Source organism: Haemaphysalis longicornis, unplaced genomic scaffold (assembly GCF_048455015.1).
Source record: "Haemaphysalis longicornis isolate Haplotype H1 unplaced genomic scaffold, Haemaphysalis longicornis Haplotype H1 scaffold_4, whole genome shotgun sequence".
Taxonomy (NCBI): Eukaryota; Metazoa; Arthropoda; class Arachnida; order Ixodida; family Ixodidae; genus Haemaphysalis; species Haemaphysalis longicornis.
In genome coordinates this window covers 207,620,494-207,633,066 of record NW_027526361.1, presented here as the reverse complement: position 1 = coordinate 207,633,066, position 12,573 = coordinate 207,620,494, and the positions used below count along the sequence as shown (strand labels likewise).

At 48.2% G+C, this 12,573-nt stretch overlaps 6 non-coding genes across 6 annotated transcripts; all 6 read left to right on the top strand.

Annotated features, from left to right (window-relative positions):
- The first annotated feature begins 1,260 nt into the window (after positions 1–1,260).
- On the top strand, positions 1,261–1,332 carry Trnar-ucu (transfer RNA arginine (anticodon UCU)). Its single transcript has one exon. It is a non-coding gene; the product is annotated as a tRNA-Arg (tRNA).
- A 413-nt stretch (positions 1,333–1,745) lies between these two features.
- Trnak-uuu (transfer RNA lysine (anticodon UUU)) lies at positions 1,746–1,817 on the top strand. The gene has a single exon. It is a non-coding gene; the product is annotated as a tRNA-Lys (tRNA).
- A 4,311-nt stretch (positions 1,818–6,128) lies between these two features.
- On the top strand, positions 6,129–6,200 carry Trnar-ucu (transfer RNA arginine (anticodon UCU)). Its single transcript has one exon. It is a non-coding gene; the product is annotated as a tRNA-Arg (tRNA).
- A 3,338-nt stretch (positions 6,201–9,538) lies between these two features.
- Positions 9,539–9,610, top strand: Trnar-ucu (transfer RNA arginine (anticodon UCU)). Its single transcript has one exon. It is a non-coding gene; the product is annotated as a tRNA-Arg (tRNA).
- A 415-nt stretch (positions 9,611–10,025) lies between these two features.
- Trnak-uuu (transfer RNA lysine (anticodon UUU)) lies at positions 10,026–10,097 on the top strand. Its single transcript has one exon. It is a non-coding gene; the product is annotated as a tRNA-Lys (tRNA).
- A 1,887-nt stretch (positions 10,098–11,984) lies between these two features.
- On the top strand, positions 11,985–12,056 carry Trnar-ucu (transfer RNA arginine (anticodon UCU)). Its single transcript has one exon. It is a non-coding gene; the product is annotated as a tRNA-Arg (tRNA).
- The last annotated feature ends 517 nt before the right edge of the window (positions 12,057–12,573 follow it).

Here is a 12,573-nt window from a genome sequence, read left to right as displayed (position 1 = left end):
TTTTGTATTTCCAACGAGCCCCTCATTTCCAAACCCTATTATCGCGCGAAAGCTTAGCGAGGGCCCTCGGTTCTGGCAGCCTTGATGCCAAGGTAGCATAAGAGGGCTTCCCGCCAGTTGACCGCTCATGACCGGCTGTAGACATTCGCGTCACGCCCCGGGGGTTGAAAAAGAAGGTCCCCTTCTCCCCGTGTAGTCTGAGTGGCGCTGGCTACCACCCTCAAGCGTCAGATACAGTTGTAGTAAATATAAAAACCCCAGAAAGTGAAGCAGAACACAGTCGCCCAGATAGCCGAATTGGTAAGGCATTCGAGATCTAATCGAAAGGCGTGGGTTCGGTCCCCACTCTGGGCGCATGTTTTTCTTTCTTTCTTTCTCTCGTAATTAATAAAAAATAATAATAATGTAACGTCACTAACGGTAAAAAAAACAAAAAAATTGTCTAACCTTTCCCTATGCCTTCTTTGGCGTTGTAGACTGCCGGCATTTCTTTCTGTATTTCCTACCGAGCCCCTCATTTCCAAACCCTATTATCGCGCGAAAGCTTAGCGAGGGCCCTCGGTTCTGGCAGCCTTGATGCCAAGGTAGCATAAGAGGGCTTCCCGCCAGTTGACCGCTCATGACCGGCTGTAGACGTTCGCGTCACGCCCCGGGGGTTGAAAAAGAAGGTCCCCTTCTCCCCGTGTAGTCTGAGTGGCGCTGGCTACCACCCTCAAGCGTCAGATACAGTTGTAGTAAATATAAATACCCCAGAAAGTGAAGCAGAACACAGTCGCCCAGATAGCCGAATTGGTAAGGCATTCGAGATCTAATCGAAAGGCGTGGGTTCGGTCCCCACTCTGGGCGCATGTTTTTCTTTCTTTCTTTCTCTCGTAATTAATAAAAAATTAATAATAATGTAACGTCACTAACGGTAAAAAAAAATTGTCTAACCTTCCCCTATGCCTTCTTTGGCGTTGTAGACTGCCGGAATTTCTTTCTGTATTTCCTAACGAGCCCCTCATTTCCAAACCCTATTATCGCGCGAAAGCTTAGCGAGGGCCCTCGGTTCTGGCAGCCTTGATGCCAAGGTAGCATAGGAGGGCTTCCCGCCAGTTGACCGCTCATGACCGGTTGTAGACGTTCGCGTCACGCCCCGGGGGTTGAAAAAGAAGGTCCCCTTCTCCCCGTGTAGTCTGAGTGGCGCTGGCTACCACCCTCAAGAGTCAGATACAGTTGTAGTAAATATAAATACCCCAGAAAGTGAAGCAGAACACAGTCGCCCAGATAGCCGAATTGGTAAGGCATTCGATATCTAATCGAAAGGCGTGGGTTCGGTCCCCACTCTGGGCGCATGTTTTTATTTCCTTCTTTCTCTCGTAATTAATAAAAAATTAATAATAATGTAACGTCACTAACGTTAAAAAAAAATTGTCTAACCTTCCCCTATGCCTTCTTTGGCGTTGTAGACTGCCGGCATTTCTTTCTGTATTTCGTAACGAGCCCCTCATGTCCAAACCCTATTATCGCGCGAAAGCTTAGCGAGGGCCCTCGGTTCTGGCAGCCTTGATGCCAAGGTAGCATAAGAGGGCTTCCCGCCAGTTGACCGCTCATGACCGGTTGTAGACGTTCGCGTCACGCCCCGGGGGTTGAAAAAGAAGGTCCATTCTCCCCGTGTAGTCTGAGTGGCGCTGGCTACCACCCTCAAGCGTCAGATACAGATGTAGTAAATATAAATACCCCAGAAAGTGAAGCAGAACACAGTCGCCCAGATAGCCGAATTGGTAAGACATTCGAGATTTAATCGAAAGGCGTGGGTTCGGTCCCCACTCTGGGCGCATGTTTTTCTTTCTTTCTTTCTCTCGTAATTAATAAAAAATTAATAATAATGTAACGTCACTAACGGTAAAAAAAAATTGTCTAACCTTCCCCTATGCCTTCTTTGGCGTTGTAGACTGCCGGCATTTCTTTCTGTATTTCCTAACGAGCCCCTCATTTCCAAACCCTATTATCGCGTGAAAGCTTAGCGAGGGCCCTCGGTTCTGGCAGCCTTGATGCCAAGGTAGCATAAGAGGGCTTCCCGCCAGTTGACCGCTCATGACCGGCTGTAGACGTTCGCGTCACGCCCCGGGGGTTGAAAAAGAAGGTCCCCTTCTCCCCGTGTAGTCTGAGTGGCGCTGGCTACCACCCTCAAGCGTCAGATACAGTTGTAGTAAATATAAATACCCCAGAAAGTGAAGCAGAACACAGTCGCCCAGATAGCCGAATTCGTAAGGCATTCGAGATCTAATCGAAAGGCGTGGGTTCGGTCCCCACTCTGGGCGCATGTTTTTCTTTCTTTCTTTCTCTCGTAATTAATAAAAAATTAATAATAATGTAACGTCACTAACGGTAAAAAAAAAATTGTCTAACCTTCCCCTATGCCTTCTTTGGCGTTGTAGACTGCCGGCATTTCTTTTTGTATTTCCTAACGAGCCCCTCATTTCCAAACCCTATTATCGCGCGAAAGCTTAGCGAGGGCCCTCGGTTCTGGCAGCCTTGATGCCAAGGTAGCATAAGAGGGCTTCCCTCCAGTTGACCGCTCATGACCGGCGGTAGACGTTCGCGTCACGCCCCGGGGGTTGAAAAAGAAGGTCCCCTTCTCCCCGTGTAGTCTGAGTGGCGCTGGCTACCACCCTCAAGCGTCAGATACAGTTGTAGTATATATATAAATACCCCAGAAAGTGAAGCAGAACACAGTCGCCCAGATAGCCGAATTGGTAAGGCATTCGAGATCTAATCGAAAGGCGTGGGTTCGGTCCCCACTCTGGGCGCATGTTTTTCTTTCTTTCTTTCTCTCGTAATTAATAAAAATTAATATTAATGTAACGTCCCTAACGGTAAAAAAAAAACAAAAAAATTGTCTAACCTTCCCCTATGCCTTCTTTGGCGTTGTAGACTGCCGGCATTTCTTTCTGTATTTCCTACCGAGCCCCTCATTTCCAAACCCTATTATCGCGCGAAAGCTTAGCGAGGGCCCTCGGTTCTGGCAGCCTTGATGCCAAGGTAGCATAAGAGGGCTTCCCGCCAGTTGACCGCTCATGACCGGCTGTAGACGTTCGCGTCACCCCCCGGGGGTTGAAAAAGAAGGTCCCCTTCTCCCCGTGTAGTCTGAGTGGCGCTGGCTACCACCCTCAAGCGTCAGATACAGTTGTAGTAAATATAAATACCCCAGAAAGTGAAGCAGAACACAGTCGCCCAGATAGCCGAATTGGTAAGGCATTCGAGATCTAATCGAAAGGCGTGGGTTCGGTCCCCACTCTGGGCGCATGTTTTTCTTTCTTTCTTTCTCTCGTAATTAATAAAAAATTAATAATAATGTAACGTCACTAACGGTAAAAAAAATTGTCTAACCTTCCCCTATGCCTTCTTTGGCGTTGTAGACTGCCGGCATTTCTTTCTGTATTTCCTAACGAGCCCCTCATTTCCAAACCCTATTATCGCGCGAAAGCTTAGCGAGGGCCCTCGGTTCTGGCAGCCTTGATGCCAAGGTAGCATAAGAGGGCTTCCCGCCAGTTGACCGCTCATGACCGGCTGTAGACGTTCGCGTCACGCCCCGGGGGTTGAAAAAGAAGGTCCCCTTCTCCCCGTGTAGTCTGAGTGGCGCTGGCTACCACCCTCAAGCGTCAGATACAGTCGTAGTAAATATAAATACCCCAGAAAGTGAAGCAGAACACAGTCGCCCAGATAGCCGAATTGGTAAGGCATTCGAGATCTAATCGAAAGGCGTGGGTTCGGTCCCCACTCTGGGCGCATGTTTTTCTTTCTTTCTTTCTCTCGTAATTAATAAAAAATTAATTATAATGTAACGTCACTAACGGTAAAAAAAAATTGTCTAACCTTCCCCTATGCCTTCTTTGGCGTTGTAGACTGCCGGCATTTCTTTTTGTATTTCCTAACGAGCCCCTCATTTCCAAACCCTATTATCGCGCGAAAGCTTAGCGAGGGCCCTCGGTTCTGGCAGCCTTGATGCCAAGGTAGCATAAGAGGGCTTCCCGCGAGTTGACCGCTCATGACCGGCTGTAGACGTTCGCGTCACGCCCCGGGGGTTGAAAAAGAAGGTCCCCTTCTCCCCGTGTAGTCTGAGTGGCGCTGGCTACCACCCTCAAGCGTCAGATACAGTTGTAGTAAATATAAATACCCCAGAAAGTGAAGCAGAACACAGTCGCCCAGATAGCCGAATTGGTAAGGCATTCGAGATCTAATCGAAAGGCGTGGGTTCGGTCCCCACTCTGGGCGCATGTTTTTCTTTCTTTCTTTCTCTCGTAATTAATAAAAAATTAATAATAATGTAACGTCACTAACGGTAAAAAAAATTGTCTAACCTTCCCCTATGCCTTCTTTGGCGTTGTAGACTGCCGGCATTTCTTTCTGTATTTCCTAACGAGCCCCTCATTTCCAAACCCTATTATCGCGCGAAAGCTTAGCGAGGGCCCTCGGTTCTGGCAGCCTTGATGCCAAGGTAGCATAAGAGGGCTTCCCGCCAGTTGACCGCTCATGACCGGCTGTAGACGTTCGCGTCACGCCCCGGGGGTTGAAAAAGAAGGTCCCCTTCTCCCCGTGTAGTCTGAGTGGCGCTGGCTACCACCCTCAAGCGTCAGATACAGTCGTAGTAAATATAAATACCCCAGAAAGTGAAGCAGAACACAGTCGCCCAGATAGCCGAATTGGTAAGGCATTCGAGATCTAATCGAAAGGCGTGGGTTCGGTCCCCACTCTGGGCGCATGTTTTTCTTTCTTTCTTTCTCTCGTAATTAATAAAAAATTAATTATAATGTAACGTCACTAACGGTAAAAAAAAAATTGTCTAACCTTCCCCTATGCCTTCTTTGGCGTTGTAGACTGCCGGCATTTCTTTCTGTATTTCCTAACGAGCCCCTCATTTCCAAACCCTATTATCGCGCGAAAGCTTAGCGAGGGCCCTCGGTTCTGGCAGCCTTGATGCCAAGGTAGCATAAGAGGGCTTCCCGCCAGTTGACCGCTCATGACCGGCTGTAGACGTTCGCGTCACCCCCCGGGGGTTGAAAAAGAAGGTCCCCTTCTCCCCGTGTAGTCTGAGTGGCGCTGGCTACCACCCTCAAGCGTCAGATACAGTTGTAGTAAATATAAATACCCCAGAAAGTGAAGCAGAACACAGTCGCCCAGATAGCCGAATTGGTAAGGCATTCGAGATCTAATCGAAAGGCGTGGGTTCGGTCCCCACTCTGGGCGCATGTTTTTCTTTCTTTCTTTCTCTCGTAATTAATAAAAAATTAATAATAATGTAACGTCACTAACGGTAAAAAAAATTGTCTAACCTTCCCCTATGCCTTCTTTGGCGTTGTAGACTGCCGGCATTTCTTTCTGTATTTCCTAACGAGCCCCTCATTTCCAAACCCTATTATCGCGCGAAAGCTTAGCGAGGGCCCTCGGTTCTGGCAGCCTTGATGCCAAGGTAGCATAAGAGGGCTTCCCGCCAGTTGACCGCTCATGACCGGCTGTAGACGTTCGCGTCACGCCCCGGGGGTTGAAAAAGAAGGTCCCCTTCTCCCCGTGTAGTCTGAGTGGCGCTGGCTACCACCCTCAAGCGTCAGATACAGTCGTAGTAAATATAAATACCCCAGAAAGTGAAGCAGAACACAGTCGCCCAGATAGCCGAATTGGTAAGGCATTCGAGATCTAATCGAAAGGCGTGGGTTCGGTCCCCACTCTGGGCGCATGTTTTTCTTTCTTTCTTTCTCTCGTAATTAATAAAAAATTAATTATAATGTAACGTCACTAACGGTAAAAAAAAATTGTCTAACCTTCCCCTATGCCTTCTTTGGCGTTGTAGACTGCCGGCATTTCTTTTTGTATTTCCTAACGAGCCCCTCATTTCCAAACCCTATTATCGCGCGAAAGCTTAGCGAGGGCCCTCGGTTCTGGCAGCCTTGATGCCAAGGTAGCATAAGAGGGCTTCCCGCGAGTTGACCGCTCATGACCGGCTGTAGACGTTCGCGTCACGCCCCGGGGGTTGAAAAAGAAGGTCCCCTTCTCCCCGTGTAGTCTGAGTGGCGCTGGCTACCACCCTCAAGCGTCAGATACAGTTGTAGTAAATATAAATACCCCAGAAAGTGAAGCAGAACACAGTCGCCCAGATAGCCGAATTGGTAAGGCATTCGAGATCTAATCGAAAGGCGTGGGTTCGGTCCCCACTCTGGGCACATGTTTTTCTTTCTTTCTTTCTCTCGTAATTATTAAAAAATTAATAATAATGTAACGTCACTAACGGTAAAAAAAAACAAAAAAATTGTCTAACCTTCCCCTATGCCTTCTTTGGCGTTGTAGACTGCCGGCATTTCTTTCTGTATTTCCTACCGAGCCCCTCATTTCCAAACCCTATTATCGCGCGAAAGCTTAGCGAGGGCCCTCGGTTCTGGCAGCCTTGATGCCAAGGTAGCATAAGAGGGCTTCCCGCCAGTTGACCGCTCATGACCGGCTGTAGACGTTCGCGTCACGCCCCGGGGGTTGAAAAAGAAGGTCCCCTTCTCCCCGTGTAGTCTGAGTGGCGCTGGCTACCACCCTCAAGCGTCAGATACAGTTGTAGTAAATATAAATACCCCAGAAAGTGAAGCAGAACACAGTCGCCCAGATAGCCGAATTGGTAAGGCATTCGAGATCTATTCGAAAGGCGTGGGTTCGGTCCCCACTCTGGGCGCATGTTTTTCTTTCTTTCTTTCTCTCGTAATTAATAAAAAATTAATAATAATGTAACGTCACTAACGGTAAAAAAAAAACAAAAAAATTGTCTAACCTTTCCCTATGCCTTCTTTGGCGTTGTAGACTGCCGGCATTTCTTTCTGTATTTCCTACCGAGCCCCTCATTTCCAAACCCTATTATCGCGCGAAAGCTTAGCGAGGGCCCTCGGTTCTGGCAGCCTTGATGCCAAGGTAGCATAAGAGGGCTTCCCGCCAGTTGACCGCTCATGACCGGCTGTAGACGTTCGCGTCACGCCCCGGGGGTTGAAAAAGAAGGTCCCCTTCTCCCCGTGTAGTCTGAGTGGCGCTGGCTACCACCCTCAAGCGTCAGATACAGTTGTAGTAAATATAAATACCCCAGAAAGTGAAGCAGAACACAGTCGCCCAGATAGCCTAATTGGTAAGGCATTCGAGATCTAATCGAAAGGCGTGGGTTCGGTCCCCACTCTGGGTGCATGTTTTTCTTTCTTTCTTTCTCTCGTAATTAATAAAAAATTAATAATAATGTAACGTCACTAACGGTAAAAAAAAATTGTCTAACCTTCCCCTATGCCTTCTTTGGCGTTGTAGACTGCCGGAATTTCTTTCTGTATTTCCTAACGAGCCCCTCATTTCCAAACCCTATTATCGCGCGAAAGCTTAGCGAGACCTCGGTTCTGGCAGCCTTGATGCCAAGGTAGCATAAGAGGGCTTCCCGCCAGTTGACCGCTCATGACCGGCTGTAGACGTTCGCGTCACGCCCCGGGGGTTGAAAAAGAAGGTCCCCTTCTCCCCGTGTAGTATGAGTGGCGCTGGCTACCACCCTCAAGCGTCAGATACAGTTGTAGTATATATAAATACCCCAGAAAGTGAAGCAGAACACAGTCGCCCAGATAGCCGAATTGGTAAGGCATTCGAGATCTAATCGAAAGGCGTGGGTTCGGTCCCCACTCTGGGAGCATGTTTTTATTTCTTTCTTTCTCTCGTAATTAATAAAAAATTAATAATAATGTAACGTCACTAACGTTAAAAAAAATTGTCTAACCTTCCCCTATGCCTTCTTTGGCGTTGTAGACTGCCGGCATTTCTTTCTGTATTTCCTAACGAGCCCCTCATTTCCAAACCCTATTATCGCGCGAAAGCTTAGCGAGGACCCTCGGTTCCGGCAGCCTTGATGCCAAGGTAGCATAAGAGGGCTTCCCGCCAGTTGACCGCTCATGACCGGTTGTAGACGTTCGCGTCACGCCCCGGGGGTTGAAAAAGAAGGTCCCCTTCTCCCCGTGTAGTCTGAGTGGCGCTGGCTACCACTCTCAAGCGTCAGATACAGTTTAAGTAAATATAAATACCCCAGAAAGTGAAGCAGAACACAGTCGCCCAGATAGCCGAATTGGTAAGGCATTCGAGATCTAATCGAAAGGCGTGGGTTCGGTCCCCACTCTGGGCGCACGTTTTTCTTTCTTTCTTTCTCTCGTAATTAATAAAAAATTAATAATAATGTAACGTCACTAACGGTAAAAAAAAATTGTCTAACCTTCCCCTATGCCTTCTTTGGCGTTGTAGACTGCCGGCATTTCTTTTTGTATTTCCTAACGAGCCCCTCATTTCCAAACCCTATTATCGCGCGAAAGCTTAGCGAGGGCCCTCGGTTCTGGCAGCCTTGATGCCAAGGTAGCATAAGAGGGCTTCCCGCCAGTTGACCGCTCATGACCGGCTGTAGACGTTCGCGTCACGCCCCGGGGGTTGAAAAAGAAGGTCCCCTTCTCCCCGTGTAGTCTGAGTGGCGCTGGCTACCACCCTCAAGCGTCAGATACAGTTGTAGTAAATATAAATACCCCAGAAAGTGAAGCAGAACACCAGATAGCCGAATTGGTAAGGCATTCGAGATCTAATCGAAAGGCGTGGGTTCGGTCCCCACTCTGGGCGCATGTTTTTCTTTCTTTCTTTCTCTCGTAATTAATAAAAAATTAATAATAATGTAACGTCACTAACGGTAAAAAAAAAATTGTCTAACCTTCCCCTATGCCTTCTTTGGCGTTGTAGACTGCCGGCATTTCTTTCTGTATTTCCTAACGAGCCCCTCATTTCCAAACCCTATTATCGCGCGAAAGCTTAGCGAGGGCCCTCGGTTCTGGCAGCCTTGATGCCAAGGTAGCATAGGAGGGCTTCCCGCCAGTTGACCGCTCATGACCGGTTGTAGACGTTCGCGTCACGCCCCGGGGGTTGAAAAAGAAGGTCCCCTTCTCCCCGTGTAGTCTGAGTGGCGCTGGCTACCACCCTCAAGAGTCAGATACAGTTGTAGTAAATATAAATACCCCAGAAAGTGAAGCAGAACACAGTCGCCCAGATAGCCGAATTGGTAAGGCATTCGAGATCTAATCGAAAGGCGTGGGTTCGGTCCCCACTCTGGGCGCATGTTTTTCTTTCTTTCTTTCTCTCGTAATTAATAAAAAATTAATAATAATGTAACGTCACTAACGGTAAAAAAAAATTGTCTAACCTTCCCCTATGCCTTCTTTGGCGTTGTAGACTGCCGGCATTTCTTTCTGTATTTCCTAACGAGCCCCTCATTTCCAAACCCTATTATCGCGCGAAAGCTTAGCGAGGGCCCTCGGTTCTGGCAGCCTTGATGCCAAGGTAGCATAGGAGGGCTTCCCGCCAGTTGACCGCTCATGACCGGTTGTAGACGTTCGCGTCACGCCCCGGGGGTTGAAAAAGAAGGTCCCCTTCTCCCCGTGTAGTCTGAGTGGCGCTGGCTACCACCCTCAAGAGTCAGATACAGTTGTAGTAAATATAAATACCCCAGAAAGTGAAGCAGAACACAGTCGCCCAGATAGCCGAATTGGTAAGGCATTCGATATCTAATCGAAAGGCGTGGGTTCGGTCCCCACTCTGGGCGCATGTTTTTATTTCTTTCTTTCTCTCGTAATTAATAAAAAATTAATAATAATGTAACGTCACTAACGTTAAAAAAAAAATTGTCTAACCTTCCCCTATGCCTTCTTTGGCGTTGTAGACTGCCGGCATTTCTTTCTGTATTTCCTAACGAGCCCCTCATGTCCAAACCCTATTATCGCGCGAAAGCTTAGCGAGGGCCCTCGGTTCTGGCAGCCTTGATGCCAAGGTAGCATAAGAGGGCTTCCCGCCAGTTGACCGCTCATGACCGGTTGTAGACGTTCGCGTCACGCCCCGGGGGTTGAAAAAGAAGGTCCCCTTCTCCCCGTGTAGTCTGAGTGGCGCTGGCTACCACCCTCAAGCGTCAGATACAGATGTAGTAAATATAAATACCCCAGAAAGTGAAGCACAACACAGTCGCCCAGATAGCCGAATTGGTAAGACATTCGAGATTTAATCGAAAGGCGTGGGTTCGGTCCCCACTCTGGGCGCATGTTTTTCTTTCTTTCTTTCTCTCGTAATTAATAAAAAATTAATAATAATGTAACGTCACTAACGGTAAAAAAAAAATTGTCTAACCTTCCCCTATGCCTTCTTTGGCGTTGTAGACTGCCGGCATTTCTTTTTGTATTTCCTAACGAGCCCCTCATTTCCAAACCCTATTATCGCGCGAAAGCTTAGCGAGGGCCCTCGGTTCTGGCAGCCTTGATGCCAAGGTAGCATAAGAGGGCTTCCCTCCAGTTGACCGCTCATGACCGGCTGTAGACGTTCGCGTCACGCCCCGGGGGTTGAAAAAGAAGGTCCCCTTCTCCCCGTGTAGTCTGAGTGGCGCTGGCTACCACCCTCAAGCGTCAGATACAGTTGTAGTAAATATAAATACCCCAGAAAGTGAAGCAGAACACAGTCGCCCAGATAGCCGAATTGGTAAGGCATTCGAGATCTAATCGAAAGGCGTGGGTTCGGTCCCCACTCTGGGCGCATGTTTTTCTTTCTTTCTTTCTCTCGTAATTAATAAAAATTAATATTAATGTAACGTCCCTAACAGTAAAAAAAACAAAAAAATTGTCTAACCTTCCCCTATGCCTTCTTTGGCGTTGTAGACTGCCGGCATTTCTTTCTGTATTTCCTACCGAGCCCCTCATTTCCAAACCCTATTATCGCGCGAAAGCTTAGCGAGGGCCCTCGGTTCTGGCAGCCTTGATGCCAAGGTAGCATAAGAGGGCTTCCCGCCAGTTGACCGCTCATGACCGGCTGTAGACGTTCGCGTCACCCCCCGGGGGTTGAAAAAGAAGGTCCCCTTCTCCCCGTGTAGTCTGAGTGGCGCTGGCTACCACCCTCAAGCGTCAGATACAGTTGTAGTAAATATAAATACCCCAGAAAGTGAAGCAGAACACAGTCGCCCAGATAGCCGAATTGGTAAGGCATTCGAGATCTAATCGAAAGGCGTGGGTTCGGTCCCCACTCTGGGCGCATGTTTTTCTTTCTTTCTTTCTCTCGTAATTAATAAAAAATTAATAATAATGTAACGTCACTAACGGTAAAAAAAAAATTGTCTAACCTTCCCCTATGCCTTCTTTGGCGTTGTAGACTGCCGGCATTTCTTTCTGTATTTCCTAACGAGCCCCTCATTTCCAAACCCTATTATCGCGCGAAAGCTTAGCGAGGGCCCTCGGTTCTGGCAGCCTTGATGCCAAGGTAGCATAGGAGGGCTTCCCGCCAGTTGACCGCTCATGACCGGTTGTAGACGTTCGCGTCACGCCCCGGGGGTTGAAAAAGAAGGTCCCCTTCTCCCCGTGTAGTCTGAGTGGCGCTGGCTACCACCCTCAAGAGTCAGATACAGTTGTAGTAAATATAAATACCCCAGAAAGTGAAGCAGAACACAGTCGCCCAGATAGCCGAATAGGTAAGGCATTCGAGATCTAATCGAAAGGCGTGGGTTCGGTCCCCACTCTGGGAGCATGTTTTTCTTTCTTTCTTTCTCTCGTAATTAATAAAAATTAATATTAATGTAACGTCCCTAACGGTAAAAAAAAACAAAAAAATTGTCTAACCTTCCCCTATGCCTTCTTTGGCGTTGTAGACTGCCGGCATTTCTTTCTGTATTTCCTACCGAGCCCCTCATTTCCAAACCCTATTATCGCGCGAAAGCTTAGCGAGGGCCCTCGGTTCTGGCAGCCTTGATGCCAAGGTAGCATAGGAGGGCTTCCCGCCAGTTGACCGCTCATGACCGGTTGTAGACGTTCGCGTCACGCCCCGGGGGTTGAAAAAGAAGGTCCCCTTCTCCCCGTGTAGTCTGAGTGGCGCTGGCTACCACCCTCAAGAGTCAGATACAGTTGTAGTAAATATAAATACCCCAGAAAGTGAAGCAGAACACAGTCGCCCAGATAGCCGAACTGGTAAGGCATTCGATATCTAATCGAAAGGCGTGGGTTCGGTCCCCACTCTGGGCGCATGTTTTTATTTCTTTCTTTCTCTCGTAATTAATAAAAAATTAATAATAATGTAACGTCACTAACGTTAAAAAAAATTGTCTAACGTTCCCCTATGCCTTCTTTGGCGTTGTAGACTGCCGGCATTTCTTTCTGTATTTCCTAACGAGCCCCTCATGTCCAAACCCTATTATCGCGCGAAAGCTTAGCGAGGGCCCTCGGTTCTGGCAGCCTTGATGCCAAGGTAGCATAAGAGGGCTTCCCGCCAGTTGACCGCTCATGACCGGTTGTAGACGTTCGCGTCACGCCCCGGGGGTTGAAAAAAAAGGTCCCCTTCTCCCCGTGTAGTCTGAGTGGCGCTGGCTACCACCCTCAAGCGTCAGATACAGATGTAGTAAATATAAATACCCCAGAAAGTGAAGCAGAACACAGTCGCTCAGATAGCCGAATTGGTAAGACATTCGAGATTTAATCGAAAGGCGTGGGTTCGGTCCCCACTCTGGGCGCATGTTTTTCTTTCTTTCTTTCTCTCGTAATT